This window comes from Chinchilla lanigera, unplaced genomic scaffold, assembly GCF_000276665.1.
Source record: "Chinchilla lanigera isolate Chin_1 unplaced genomic scaffold, ChiLan1.0 scaffold00007, whole genome shotgun sequence".
Classification (NCBI taxonomy): domain Eukaryota; kingdom Metazoa; phylum Chordata; class Mammalia; order Rodentia; family Chinchillidae; genus Chinchilla; species Chinchilla lanigera.
In genome coordinates, this window is record NW_004955408.1 from 28,826,001 (window position 1) to 28,840,911 (window position 14,911).

Sequence of the window (14,911 nt, forward strand, 5' to 3'; positions counted from 1 at the left end):
CCTCCGGGCCCGCGCAGTGGTACCGTCCGCGGACCTCACCACCCGGGCGCGCGCTCGCGCGCGGGGGTGGCCCAAACCGGCCGCGCAGCTTCTGCCCTCCTACCCCGGCTCCCGCGCGAATGGAACTGTCTGGACTGCACCATGCGCGCGGGTCCGGGGGTATGGGCGTCACCCGGCCACGCCCACTCGGCGTTAGGCGGCTGAGGGCGCGCAAAGGCTAGGCGCCCCGGGCCGAGCATGACGGCCACTCACCTACTTTGCTGGCCAGTGACCTTGGATGAGGACTGATTCCGTTTCCTCGCTGCGAAAGAGGGCAAACAGTACAATTTGTTGGCCATTCACCGAATCTTCGCTTCCCGGAGAGTGTGTGCCCTTTCTCCAGCCTCGGAAAGGAGAACAGGCTCTGTAGATCTGGATCCACCCAGTCTCCACTGGGAGACTCCAGTGACAACAGGAGACATCCGGAGGGGTAGCTCTGCCCTGCTCACATGCTCTGCAGGCCCATCGACAGACCCGGCCTAGACCAGAGCTTGGTGGACACCTGCGCCTGCCAGGCATGGCCAGCCCCAGAGGGGATCGGGCCAGTGAGCACTACAACTCCCAGGGTGCCGTGCTGGGTCATGTGCTGTGGTGCCTGTTGGTAGTTGTAGTCCCTGCGGACCACGCTTCCCAGGGGCTGTCCCGGGAGCCTCCCTTTCTTACCCCTAATACTTGGCTCCTCTTCAGAGGGCTAATGAGGTAGGGCTGCCTTAGTTGTTAAAGCTGCCAATTGATGGTAGAACAGCCACCTGGAGAGAGCGCTTTAAAGGGAATGTGTGCCCTGGAAAGTGCTCAGGAAGTCCCTGCCAAATCCGTTCACTGTCGGCCTGACAGCAGCGAAGGCTGCTCCTGGGCTGGTAAAGCAGCTCTCTCGGTAACTGCAGCATCTCGTGATAACTGGGACCTTGGGAAAGGATTGAATTCACTCACACTAAAGATCACCTTCAGCCCAGGCTCTCGAGGTCGCGCTAGGCTGGAGGCTGGGGATATTTCCATGTTGTGGAAGAAGTAGCTGCTGAGAGGAGAGATGGAGAGGGAGAGAGAACAGGAAGAACGCCAGCTTCACCACTAGACAGGGGGAAGCTAGTACTTGATTTCAACTTGATCAATTTCTGAGCTCATAGTGGGCGCACATAGCAAAGACTGGCAATGAGAAATTTTTCTATTCAAGACAAAAAAAATTTTTAAGGCCCACGTAGTGGTATAAACCTATAATCCCAGCACTTGGGAGGCTGAGGCAAGATGATCACTGTGAATTTGATGCTAACCTGAGCACAAAGTGAGTTCAACGCCAGCCTGAACTGCATAGTGAGACCCTGCCTCAAAAAGACAAAACAAAAAACAAAAAAAAATTAAAACACATGGCCATGGATGAACCCTGAAGTGTATCTACATTGTCCTCAGATGCACTTAGCTCTGTTGTTTGCCCTGTGCTAGGTGCTTTCATGCATGGTCTGATTAGTCCTCATAACAAACCTGAGCTGGAGTCTGCTGTTACACAGCCCTGCAGATGAGGATATCAAGGCTCAGCAAGATGAGACTCCCTGCCCCAGGTCCCTAGCTAGTAAGTTGTTCGCTGAGCATTAGGACTCTGGTCATCCTGGGCTCTTAGCCCCGGTTTCTGCCTAGTGCTCCCTGAAACTCACCCGGGACCTGGACTTGTTACTCAGACCTGGGTCATCACAGAGCAGAGCCCAGTCAGCTTCCCAAGCTGCCCTGTGACAGGTGGACAGGTGCCCCTTGAGATGGGTAGGGCACGATCTGGCTGTATTTGGCTTACCCAGAGACTGTCCAAAGGTCTCAGCAGGCCAGGACACACCTGTGACAGCCACAGAAGCATCTCAGAGCTGGGGCCCCAGCTGCGAGAGCAATGGAGGAGGGCAAGGACTTGGGGCCCGGGCTACCCTGTCTGAGGCTGGGCAGACAGAACCTGACTTGGTTTAAGGCAGAGATGGAGCCTGGAGCCTTGGGTGGTGTGCCTGCCTGTCCTCCTCCCAGTCGTCGCCAGCCATCATCAGTGCCTGCTTCTTTCCCAGAGGAATCTGATAGCTGTGGCTGGACAGTCAGGGACAAGCATGATTGCACACCTGTGTGTTACCATCTGGTTCTGCCAGCTACTCACAGTCTGACTTTGGGTAATGACCATACGTGTCAGGCCTCTTTTCTCATCTGTGGTAGGGGATTAGAACATCTCTGGTGTTGCTGGAAGAATTAAATAATATTTGTAATAATAACACAAATACTTGTTTTCTGTTTGTGTTTGTTTGTTTTGAAACAGGGTCTCACTGTGTAGCCTAGGCTGGTCTTGAGCTCAGGGCAGTTCTGCCTCAGCTAGGATTATGGGCCTGCACTACCATGCCCTGCCACAAATATCTGAAATAACCACATAAGAGCCATCACACACCCACAACAAAAAGTAACATCCATTGAAACATTATCTCTTTGGGGAGGTGCCATGCTCAGCACTTTTTCTTTTTTTTTTGTCTTTTTGAGACAGAGTCTCGCTATGGAGTTCAGGCTGCCCTTGAGCTCACTTTATAGCCTAGGCTGGACTTGAACTCAAAGCAATCCTCCTGCCTCAGCCTCCCAAGTGCTGGGATTACAGGCGTGCGCCACCGCGCCCGGCTTCAGCACTTTAAATACCTAACTCTATTTGATCTCGCAGCAGCCTTCTAAGGCAGGTGGCATATGTTAGCCTCAATTTACAGGTGAGGAAATGAGCTCAGAGAGGTCATGCAGGGTGCCTTGCCAACACTGAACTCAGCAGTCTGGCCCTGAACCTGGTCTCTTAACTGCCATGATTTAATAGTCACATGATTTAACAGTGCCGAGAGCTTTTTCAGTATCCTCTCCCTGAAAGTGCCTCTTGGGAAATACATCTTGGGTATGAAAACTCAATATTGCTTTATAGCTCCCAGAACTTGGCTGTAGTGATGTTTTTTACTTATTTTGTTTATTTGTTTTTTGAGACAGAGTCTTGCTATGTAGTCCAGGCTGGCCTTGAACTCACAGCAATCCTCCTGCTGTTGGGAGCCACTGGAGGTGGAAATTGGTCATATGTGTGAGGGCAGGACAGAGCCAGAGTGCCTCAAGCAGTCAAGATACCTCAGTCTTGAGAAAGACATCCTGCCTGGACTATTACAGTTGCTAGTCGCTAGGCAACATTACCTCTCATGATACTAACTTGGCAAGAGTATAAAATAAACGTGCCTACCGTTGAAGTCAGTCCTCTTGCCTGTGAAGTAAGAGGTAACTCCACCTGACCCCAGCTATTGTCTCTTGTCTTTATTTTCTAAATCCTCTCGCTGTTTTCTCCCGGGAACCACCGAGAGACCACAGAGTCCTACATCCTGCCTCAGCCTCCCAAGAGCTGGGATTACAGGTGTGCACTACCACATCTGGTGACATGTTTTTAAGTGGGTAGATACTGGCAGACTGGATCCCATTTCCCTTTTTGTTTTGCCTGCTGGGAAGCTTAAAACCTAATTCAGGGCCTATTTCTTTCTTTCTTTCCTTTTTTTGGTTTTTTGAGACTGGATCTCGCTATGCAGTTCAGGCTGACCTTGAACTCACTATGTAGCCCAGCCTGGCCTTGAACTCGTGGCAGTCCTCCTGTCTCAGCCTCCCAAGTGCTGGGATTACGAGTGTGTGTCACCACACCCAGCAGTAGGGCCCATTTCTTTTACTCAGAATTTTAACTATTTTGTGGCCTCTACTCAAGCTCATATTCCTGTTTTTTCTCATGTTTGCCCCTCATCCAGATGTCTTCATCTCAAACTCGCATCAGTCCTGCCTCAGCCTCCTGAGTGCTGGGATTACATGCGTGTACCACCACGCCTGGCTACAAATCTCGATAATGTGTTAAAGTGTTAAATTGGGGTAGAGAAGGAATTACCCTTTTTATTTGTACCAGGAATTGAACTCAGGACTTTGCACTTGCCAGGCAGGAGCTGTGCCGCTGAGCTGTATCTCCAGCCCCATACCCTGTTAAAAGGTGTGACTACAGTAACTACCTCAGATGCATTCACTGAGTGAGGGTACGGTGTGGTACCTACTCAGGAGGCATAGGCTGCCCTGTTGTGCTGAGACAGATGGCCTGTGCCTTAGGAAAGTTGTAGACTGAGTGCTAGGGAGCCCAAGTAAGTGTGTGGGAGAGTCCCAACTGCACCCCAGCCCCCAGTGAGGAATGGTGTCTTGATGACCTGATTTTATCTTCACAGGAATGCCATACATTAGGTACTATAAATTTCCTTCAAGTCAGAAATGGGGATGTCTGATGTCATGCTACAGGGAGGAACAGAGACTGCAAGAGGCTTAACAATGGAGAGACAGCGAAACACATTCCAACTCTGGCCTCTCTCACCTCAACTCTGACTGTCCCCCTTTCTTTCGTCTGGGTGGAGTGGGGGCTTTCTGCCTTGAGGGGAATAGTATTTTTTTTTTTTTTTTTTTGGTTTTTCTCCGGTACCGGGAACCGAACTCACAACCTTGCGCTTGCCAGGCAGGCGCTTTTGCCGCTGAGCTAAATCCCCAGCCCCCTTGAGGGGAATAGTAATCTGAGCAGAAGAGGCAGTGTACTGGTTCAGTAACTGAAGAATTTGGAGCTAGGGGAGAGGTTGCACACCTATAATCCCAGAACTCTGGAAGGCTGAGGCAGGAGGATGGCAACTTTGAGCCCCACCTGGGCAATTCAGCAACTTAGTGAGACCATGTGTCAGAAAGGGGAAAAAGGTGATAGTGGATGGCAGCAGGCAGGTCTTCATCTAGAGGCTCACACGAAGTCCCAGGAGAGAAATCCACGTGTCCATTTCTTAGTTCTACTTTACCCAATCTTAGCTGATTCCTTCGTCAGAAGGCCATTGGAAGACCCAGGGCCCGTTTTTTAGAACTCCCACCAGCCAGGAAGTTCCTGCTCTCAATCACTCTTACTGGCTTTTGAGACCCACTGGTTCTCACTGGCCCAGCTTCGTCCGTGTGGCCAGGAAGAAAGTGTGGTCTGCTCGGCCAGGCTCCCAAAGTACCCCGGCGTGGTGCGGGGAGAGTGGCGCGAGGAGGCTCCTAAAGGAGGGCTGGAGTGTTGGCGCCTGGGGAAGGGCTGCCGGCATCTGCACCATCAGTGCCCATTGCCAGGAGATAGAGAAGCCTTTCTGTTGAGTGGGCAGGGGACAGAGCGGAGTGCGGAGGCAGGTTCCACCCGGGGAGCCACGGGGAGCACCCAGGTGGGTGAGGAGGGACAGGGCAACCCCCCATCCTTCCCACATGACAAGAGTCCCAGCTCTGTGTGCGAATGACCCTCCGCTCTTTACCCTCTGGGGAACGTGGGTATGGTCACTTCCCCTCTCGGAGCTTCAGCCTCCTCTTTGGTGTAAGGGACATGCTGATAACACTCCCTCCGGGTGACCTCAGCCATCAGAGAGGCTGTGCACAGCACACAGTAGGTACGCACTCAGTGAGTGCCAAGTGCAGCCCTGTGTGGGGGGCACGGGACAGCCCTCACCGGGACTTTCCTAGGTCATGAAATGCAAGTTCTCAGGATCTGCCTCTCGTGATCTCTGTGGGCAGCTCCAGGGCTCGCTGAGCGCTTGCTGGCCCACGGTGCAGTCTCCACGCAGGTGCGGAAGGCTGCAGCGCCTCCCGGGGCGGCTGGAAGAAGCAGGCTGTGAGGCTGGTGAGCTGGCAGCTGGACCTCCTTTCCCCTGTGCATGAGGATGGTCGGGCCTCAGGCTGGATGAGGTGTTGGGAGCTTGGCCCCTGCTGGGAGGCCACTGGCACGGGGACAGTGTCGAAGCCAGCCTGGGGCAGATGGTGCCCTGGAGAGGGGGCTGCCCTTTGAGGGCCTCCATGGAGGGGACAAATACCAGCAGGTGACGGCGAGCTTTATTCAAGCCAGGGTGCTGAGCGCTCTCGCCTCTGCCTGAACCCCTCCGGCTGTCCTGAGGTCTCCGTGTTTGGTTGTCACACCTTCTTACTGGTCCCCGCCCTGACCTGTCCCCACTCATCTGCACAGGGCCCTGTCACTGAGGACTCTTGCAGGAGGGAGGGGATAGAGGCTTGAGAGACGCCTCCGCCCTCGTCACCTTTCCTGTCCCTGGCCTGCCGCAGGGCTGGGCTTTATTCCCAGGACCCCTGGGCAGGGGCGGGGGCTCTGTGGGTCCCTTCTCCTGTGGCCTGGCTGCTGGTGCCAGGAGCACTGTGAGACCTTGGTGTCCCCCGCCCTCAGCCTTGGCTCCTCCTGAGGATTCAGCCCCTTGGTGGGAGGTGTGGTTCTGGCAGGGTTAATGATTGCTCAGGGGAGGTGGAGATGGTGCCAAAGTCTGCCTGCGGTGTGCTGCTGCCGGCCTCACAGTGCCCACCCGTGCCTGCCAGTGCCCATCACCACCGAAGCCCCTCCGGGGCACGCAGGCAGGGACCACCTCGCTCAGCTGCGGCACCAACTCCTGGAGCTCCTGGCCAGGGGTAAGGTGAGGCCCTTGGGGCCACGGTAAGCCTGGGGGTCTTTAAAGATCCCAGCTTCGGGGAAATGCCGGGCACAGCCTGCCAGCTGTGGTGCGGGGTTGGATGGATGTGGGGTCGAGTCCCATCCAGCTGTGAGACCTCAGTTTCTCCTGGAAAATGGGGAATATACCTACTTCCCGGGGTCCTGCTGGCCTTGTCCCCTCCCATCCAAGTCCTTGGGTAATTTGGACTGGCCTAGGAGTCTTTACAGGATGGAGGGTTGGCAGGGTCCCCCGGGGAAATGAATTACCCTGCCTGGTCCCCCATCCTGGAAGGTGAGGCCGGGCGGCTGAGCCCAGGGGGCCTCACAGCTTGAGGAGAAAAGGCCAGGCTCTCCCTGACTGCCAGGCTCAGGCCTGAGCTTTGCCTTGACTTTGCTTGGGCTGCTTCTCGCGGTCCTCGTTTCTTCAACGTGTAGCAAGAAGCCGGAGAGCCCCCGGGACAGGCTGACGGGGCGCTGGCGCCCTCCCAGGCTCAGTGACGCATGCCAGTGCCATCTCAGCCGGGACAAGGAAGTGTCAAAGGGGACGACTTCTGACTGGGCTCTAGCCCTGGCCATTCTGGCCCCGTCCATCCCCTTCCCCTGCCCACTTGGTGGAGAGAGACTCGGCTGAGAGCTTTGTCCCTGAGGCAGGGACTTCCAGGTGCAAGGCTCAGTGCTCGGTGAGCACAGAGTCTACTGATCAAAGTAGACCATGGCTTTTTCTTCACCTCATTCTCCCAGCGGGGGAAACTGGGGCCCAGGAAGGGGATGGGCTTGCCTGGGGTGCACAGTGAGTGGGTGAAAGGCCAGAAACTGAACTTGGAGCGCTCTCACTCCCTGCCTGTCCCTGGGACAGAGCAGCCTGGGTGGGCACTGTCAGCACCCATGGCAGGGCGCCTGGGGTCTCCCTCCCCATCTTTACCCAGGGTCACCTTGGCCGGGCTGGTGTCTGCCTTGTGGGTGCAGAAGCACCCCCCGTGGACTCAGCTGAGGGGAGGGGGACCGAGTCTTCCCCGGGGATCTGTAGCCCGTTTGGATCTGACCTTCTGCCCCTTGCTCTTGGACATCTCTCTCTGAGCTTCTCTGAGCTTCCTGTTCTCAGAATATTTTCCAAACGTCATTCCTATCTGGGGATAGCTGAGAAGGAAGCTAGAGAAAGCGGAAGTGCGCAGTGACCTGCAGGTGGCCAGGCGCTGGTGGACGAGGACAGCGTGCCTCCCTCTCTGGTGCCCTGGAGGCCTGGGGTCCTCATTTCCAGTTGTTCCACATTCTGAGAAGTCTCAGAGCCCTGTCCAGACAAGTGGCCAAAATCTCCTCCCTGCTGGGCTTGTGGGGTCAGCATTCTTGGGCCAGGTAGGACATCTTGGACTTACTATATAGCCCAGGCTGGGCTCAAACTCACAGCCATCCTCCTGCCTCAGCCTCCCAAGTGCTGGAATTAAAGGCGTGCACCATCACAGCCAGCTTGAACACAGGGACCTTTCACTGAACTAGATTCCTAGCCCTTATTTTTATTTCGAGCCACAGTTTCACTGAGTGACTAAGTTGTTCAGGCTATGCTGAAACTGGTAATGCTCCCGCCTCAGCCTCCCAGAATGCTAGAACTATAGGTATGCACACCACCTTCCTCAAATATTTTTTTGTTTTGTTTTGTTTTTTTTTGTTTGTCTTCCGGTACCAGGAATTAAACTCACGACCTTGCGCTTGCCAGGTAGGCGCTGTGCCGCTGAGCTAAATCCCCAGCCCCCTCCTCAAATATTTTTTAAGTAATTTTTTTTTTTTTTGAGGCAGGGTCTCACTTTGTACTTCAGGCTGGCCTTGAACTCACTATGTAGCCCAGGCTGGCCTCAAACTCAGGGATCTTCCTATCTCAGCCTCTGGAATGCTATAATTACCATGCCTCCTTCTCAAATATACATATACACTAATTTTAATTGACACATAGTAGTTTTACATATTTATGGGACACAGTGAGGCATTTAGATACATGTATACAATGTGTAATGATCAGACTGGAGTAACTGGCATATGTATCACCTCAGAGGTTTAGCGTTTCTTTATGGTGGACACATTCAAAGTCTTTTCTACCAGTATTTTGAAATACACAATTAACTGTTGTCATCGATACTTACCCTATTGTGCTATAGAACTATAGAAGTTAGAAGTCATTCCTCTTATCCAGCCCCAAATACTTTTTTAAGAACCAGGAAAGAACAGGAGTGGGAGGGAGCTCGGGGCAAGGAAGCTATAATTTCTAGAATGTAAACAGCCCTCAGCACTTAGAGAAGTGCGCTGGAGGGAACAGAGCCTGGGGTACAGATGTGAGTGACAGGGCTGGAGCTGGCCGGAGCCTCGCTTCAGGCCACCTGTGGTCGCCCCACTAAGAGGAAGGGGAACCCCGGGAAAGGATGTACTGGGCACTGGAAACCCTGCTCCACCTCCAACCCCGCGGTCAGCTCCATCACTTTGTCTTTTGCGCCTTGCACTGGCTCCTTGCTGGAGTCCTAGGAACACAGGACCCAGAGGAAGGGCCCCGACCTGCCCGAATGGCTTCTCTCCTGACCTGGGCCTTAAGGCATGGAGAGGATGTCCTGTGTGTGCGGAAGGCCAGGGAAGGCCTCCGGACAGAGAGAGCACGTGCAAATACACAGAGGAAGGAAAATGCTGGACACGGAAGTGAACAGGGGCATTTAACGACCCTGTATCACAGGAGCAGAAGAGAACAGCTTAAGTGGGAAGCGAGACAGACCCTTCAAGGAAGTGGTGTGTGTGTGGGGTGCAGGAAGTATGTCTTGCAGCCTGTAGGAGCCATGGGAGGGGTCTGAGCTTGGAAGTGGTCCTGCCCCGTGGAGTGGGAAGCTCCTTGGTGGGCAGCTCACCTTGTGCCTTCCCTGCTCACTTAGACCATTTTCCTAAGGAACCAAATTGTGGGGATGATACTGTAAACTGAAGAGCTTTGGCCTCGTGATGATTAAATCAGTATGGTTTTGTTTTGTTTTGTTTTGGAACTGGGAATTGAACTCAGGACCCTGTGCATGCCAGGCAGGCGCCGTGCTACTGAGCTATATCCCCGCCCCAGTATGTTTATGTGAGGTCAAATGTGTGCGTTTGTGATAGTCAGTGAGTATGCTAGTAACAAAAGCAAACGAGACTGCGTGAACCCAGGGCTGACCTGGCAGTGCACGGGGTAGCAGAGGCCAGGGTGGGGCCAACAGCGCTGAGCTAGGAGTCATCAGAGGGCTCACACCTGTCCCCACTGGCTCTGGGGTGTCAGGCAGGAGCCTTCGCTTCCCTGAGACTCAGGGTCCCCATGCGTAAAGGGGGCTGATGAGGAAGGGGATGGGGAAGCCACATGCAGGGGAAAATTGTGTATACGTCTGCAGACAGCGGGTCACCATTGCTGCTGAGCAGGGGCAGCAGGCTTCCTGAGGCCCCTCAGGAACCGGAATAGCAGGATGGAGGAACTTCCATGGGCAAAGAGCAGAGAGTGCAGCACGGGGACTCTTCGGAGGTCCTGGGCACCACGGAGAACAAAGACCCCAGCGCAGGCTATTGTCTCTCAGTTTCCCCCTGTTGGGGGCTTTCCCCGGGGAAATCTGACGACCAGGAAGGAAAAACCTAGAAAGGAGAAAGCACAGATGACTTGGTTTGGATTCTGGCCCCATGACTGGTAGGGTCACATCCCTCCCTCCTGTTGGAGAGGACCGAATGATAATGGATACAGAGTACGGTCACAGCCCTGGCCCTGCCCTGCCGGGTTCCCTTCCCCTGGAGAACTGGGCGGAGGATCCTGAGGGCAAAATCTCCCTTCCGGGAAGATGGACTCAGACGAACTTTGTCATGATGATAAATATACCTCAGGACAGCTGCTGGTTGCACACCTCATGAAGATTGTGGCAGCTGAGTCACTTCAGGAGGGGAAAGGAGATAACAAAAGAAATGAGGGGTTCAGTTCAAGGTTACAGCGTGCAGTTATGCCAGGTCTAGACCCGTCCACCAACCGGAAAGGGCCTCGAGTTTCCTCACATGGGGGACTCAGAAGTCAGCCGCCATCACAACTGCCATGTGCACCTCCACTCATCCACCCTGCACCGCCATCTCTGCCCCACAACCATCACCTCCACCTTAGCCACCACAGGTGTTATCAGGGCCCCACGCTTCGCTTCTGACCAGCACTACTGTCACTTCCATCCCCACTGCCACCTGAACCGCCAACACCTCCACCCAAAGCCCCAGCATCCTACCCACACTGTGGGCAGCACTGCAGCATTCACACTGTGCCCACCTCCTGCTGAGGGCCCTGGCTCAGAGCTGTGGATGGCACTGAGTCCCAGGTACACGCTCACTCCTGAGCAGCTGGCTCTGTCGCCTTTCCCAGCCCGGCTGAGCGCAGCCCTGATGCTCAGCACATGGGCTGTCCTCAGCTGTCATCTCTGGGGGCTCTTGGCAAACCAGCAGCCACCTCCCCAGGAACACTGACTACAGTCACACTGCAGGTCCTTGGCTTCATCTACAGAGTGCATGTTCAACAGACTCTGACCTCTCCACTCAATCTTAGGGTTGGGTGATGATGTTATAGGGGAGGGCTGGAGCAGTCTCCTTGGTGACTGGTACATAGCCCATGTAAGGTGAAGATGACCTCTCAAGACACAGAAGGAAGGGATTTGCACTTGCAGAGCATCTGCTGTGTGCCAGTTACCGAGCTGGCGGCTTCTTACTATCATTCAGACCACCCCCATCGCTCCTGAAGGTCACTCGCTGGTTTCCATCTTGCGGAACAGGAAACTGACATGCAGAAGAGTGGCAGTTCACCTCACAGGGCTCTCGACTCTCCCAGTTTTAGTTTCACCTTCTGTGAAGTGGGCTTGGTGATACCTACCTGGAAGAGTTCTGTGAGTCTTAACTACCATCCATTTCTGTGTGTGGCATGTGCAGCTGCGCCTTAGGTGGCAGCCTTTGCCGCTCATGGCCATAATCCTTAGCAGCTGCCTAACGTTCTGCCCAAGGCTTGGCCACATCGTGCTTAGCCATTCCCTGAGCCATGTTTGGGTTACGTCCAAGTCACCATGGTAATAAATCATCACTGGGGATGAATAACTTCTGCGAAAACAGCTTCCTTGTTTTAGGTAGTTGGATGACGAGCTCAAGAAGGGCAAACATTTGGAGGTTTGGGGTCCACGTGAACCTGGGCTTTTTCTCATACTAGGGCCCTAGGGAAAGGCGAGAGCTGCACTTTGGGGAGCTGAGTGTGAATCCCATCACTTCCGGTGGTGGGCTTTTTAGCAGCTTACTCTGAGCCTCAGTTTCCTGATGTTGCTGTGAAGAGGAAACGATCTGAATTCCAAACATTCTGCCTCCGAACTATAGCTTTATCCCTGCCTGTTCTCTCTAGTCCTGCTGCGCCCTTTTCAGTCCACTGACACAGCAGCCAAAAAGATCTTTCAGAAGAGTAAATTAGCCCCTGTTGCTCTCCTGCATAAGACTCTGAAATGACCTTCAATTTTTTTGAGAACAAAATAAACCATTCTTTTTTTTTTTTTTTGTCTTTTTGCGACAGGGTCTTGCTATGCAGTACAGGCTGGCCTTGAGCTCACTTTGTAGCACTGGCTGGTCTGGAACTTGCGACAATCCTCCTGCTTCAGCCTCCTGAATGCTGGGATTACAGGCATGTGCCACCAAGCCCCGGGCTAAACAAACCATTCTTTACTGTGTCTAATGGGGTCCAACATGACCTGGCCCCTGCTGTGTCAGTCAGCTTTCTATTGCTATAACACATATCTGAAATGAACAATTTAAAAAGAAAAGGTCCATTTGGCTCACAGTTCTGGAGGTGCAGCCTGTAATCTGTTGACCCTGTTGCTACTGAGCCTGTGTCGAGGCAGCACACATGGAGGGAGCCTGTGGGTGGTGGGTCACAGTTGCTCATCCATGGCTGGGAAGTGAACAAATAAAAAAGGGGCGGCACTGGGGTCCCACAGTTCCCTCAGAGAACACATCCTCAGTGACTTAGGGACTCCTTAGACCCCATCTCCTAAAGTCCCACCATCTCCCGAAGCATCTTGGGCTGGGGGCCAAGCTTCCACACACAGGCTCTGGGGGACACCCTAGATCCAAAGTGTCACCTCTTCCAATCTGCTCCCCATGCTGCAGCTATGTGGACTATCTTTCAATTCCTGCAGTATATCTGGCTCATACCTGACCCAGAGCCGCCTATCATATTGCCCTTTTTTTTTTTTTTTTTTGGTCTTTTTGAGACAGGGTTTCACTCTGCAGTTCAGGCTGACCTTGAGCTCACTTTGTAGCCCAGGCTGGCCTCAAACTCGTAACAATCCTCCTGCCTCAGCCTCCTGAGTGCTGGGATTACAGGCGTGTGCCACCACGCCCCGGCTGTCCTTCTCATATGGGTTCCCCTATGATAACATTCATGTTACCAGAGCTCTGTGAGTATTTAATAAAAAATAAAGTGAGGATTATAGCAGCAGCAGCAGAAGCGGCAGCAGCAGCAACAACAATAACAGCCATAAACTTGCCTTGCTTCACCCTCCATAACCTTCATACCCACACTGTGAAGCCACTGCTTTTGCATCTTTAGCTACCTCTTCCAGTTACCAACATGTTTCCAAATAGCATGTTTATACTGTTATTTCTGAATTTTCATTTTAGACATTATCTGGGGGGTTTTTTTCTTTTCTTTTTTTTTTTTTTTATGTCTTTTGAGACAGGGTCTCGATATGCAGTTCAGGCTGGCCTGGAGCTCACTTTGTAGCCCATGCAGTTGGATGTATTCAAAAGTTAAATTTGAAACCACCATTGAACTCACAATGAACTTCCTGTCTCAGCCTCCTGAGTGCTGGGATTACAGGTGTGTGCCACCACACCCAGTTTTAGACATTATCTGTTGATTTGTTTCTCTTTTTTTCAACACTTTTTTTTGTTTTTCCGGTACTGGGAATTGAACTCACGACCTTGCGCTTGCCAGGCAGGCGCTGTGCCGCTGAGCTAAATCCCCAGCCCTGTTTCTTTTTTTTTCTTTTGGTACTGGGGATTGAACCCAGGGCCTTCATAGAGAGCTATATTTCCAGCTCTTTTTACATTTCTTAAAATCTAGAGACAGGGTCTCACTAAGTCACTATATTGCCCATGCTCAAATTTGTGATCCTCCTACCTCAGCCTACCAGTATGGTGGGTTCATAGGTGTGGACTACCACATCTGCTTCATCTGCTGATCTCTTAAATTGAAAGGGAGGATTTTACTCTTCTTCACTGCAGTGCACTTCCTCCTCTGCTCACAATGAGGTTATGGTCCATCTATTATGGAAATATTTATAGCCAAGGCACTCAGTGTGCTATGTTGCTGGCCTTTTCTAGAATACTTTCCCATGCCACCTTCACTGGTTTTATTTGCTGAGTCTTGTCCACAGTATCACAAGTTGATCTCTTCACTGAGTGAAGGTGTAAATCTCTCTCAAAATGTTGAAAACATTTTGAGGTGTGGTGGCACACATCTGTGATCCCAGCTACTCAGCGGGCTGAGGCAAGGGGATCACAAATTTGAGGTCACCCTGGATAGCTGTGAGTCTCTGCCTCAAATTAAAAAATAAAAGGGGTTGGGGATGTAGCTTGGTGTACAGTGCCCCTGGGTTACCTCCCCAGTACTGAAAAATTAAATTTGAAATCAGCAGCCATGTTTCCATTTTCTTTTCTTTTTTGTTTTTCCAGTACCTGGAATCGAACACATGACCTTGCGCTTGCCAGGCAGGCACTGTGGCGCTGAGCTAAATCCCCAGCCCCCCATGTTTCCATTTTCTTAGAAACAGCCCTGTGGGTTACCAGTGCTGTCACAGCTCCCTTTCCCCCACTGTAGTGGGGTCCTCTTTTTCTGGATTCCTTCTCTTTTTTCTTGGCTGGCTTCCTTTAAATATATAATGGATTATGTTCTCAACGATCTTCTCAAGAAAAGATTCATAAGAGGTAAAATTCTGGACTTAGTGTGTCTAAGAATGCTTTTATTTGGCCTTCATATATGGTTGATAGTTTTGGTGGGTATAGAATTCTAGACTGGAAATAACTTGTCTTCAGTATTTCGCAGGCATGATGCTCTGGTCATTTGTTATTGTTGCACAATAAAATACCCCAAACAGTGACTTAAATGAGAATTTATTATTATTGTATTTCATGATTCTCTAGGTCAGGAATTTGGGTCAGGTATAACAGGAATTGCTGAACTCCAGCTGGAGATGCGTGGAAGGCTGAGGACGGGAGCAGGGGTTTGGCCAGGCATCTTGCTGTCTCTGCCCACTCAGGCTCATAAGTGTGGTTAGCTTGTGTTCCTTTTCTTCTAGTTCCAGGGATTGACCCCAAGTCCTTTGCATTGCAGGATATCCCCACTCGTTT

The 14,911-nt window shown here is 52.3% G+C and overlaps 2 protein-coding genes across 4 annotated transcripts in view; one reads left to right on the forward strand and one right to left on the reverse strand.

Annotated features, from left to right (window-relative positions):
- The window catches only part of Rnf44 (ring finger protein 44), a 17,205-nt gene extending 16,618 nt beyond the window's left edge, over positions 1 to 587 (reverse strand). Inside the window, exon 1 of the mRNA XM_013509599.1 lies at positions 253 to 587. The gene's annotated coding sequence lies outside the window, so the exon portion shown is untranslated. The remainder of the gene's footprint in view (positions 1 to 252) is intronic.
- Positions 588 to 6,361: 5,774 nt separating this feature from the next.
- Cdhr2 (cadherin-related family member 2) overlaps positions 6,362 to 14,911 on the forward strand; it is a 38,984-nt gene continuing 30,434 nt past the window's right edge. For 2 of the 3 annotated variants that reach the window (XM_013509624.1, XM_013509633.1), the window contains exon 1: positions 6,362 to 6,520. The gene's annotated coding sequence lies outside the window, so the exon portion shown is untranslated. The remainder of the gene's footprint in view (positions 6,521 to 14,911) is intronic. The other variant, XM_013509630.1, reaches the window with a different exon arrangement.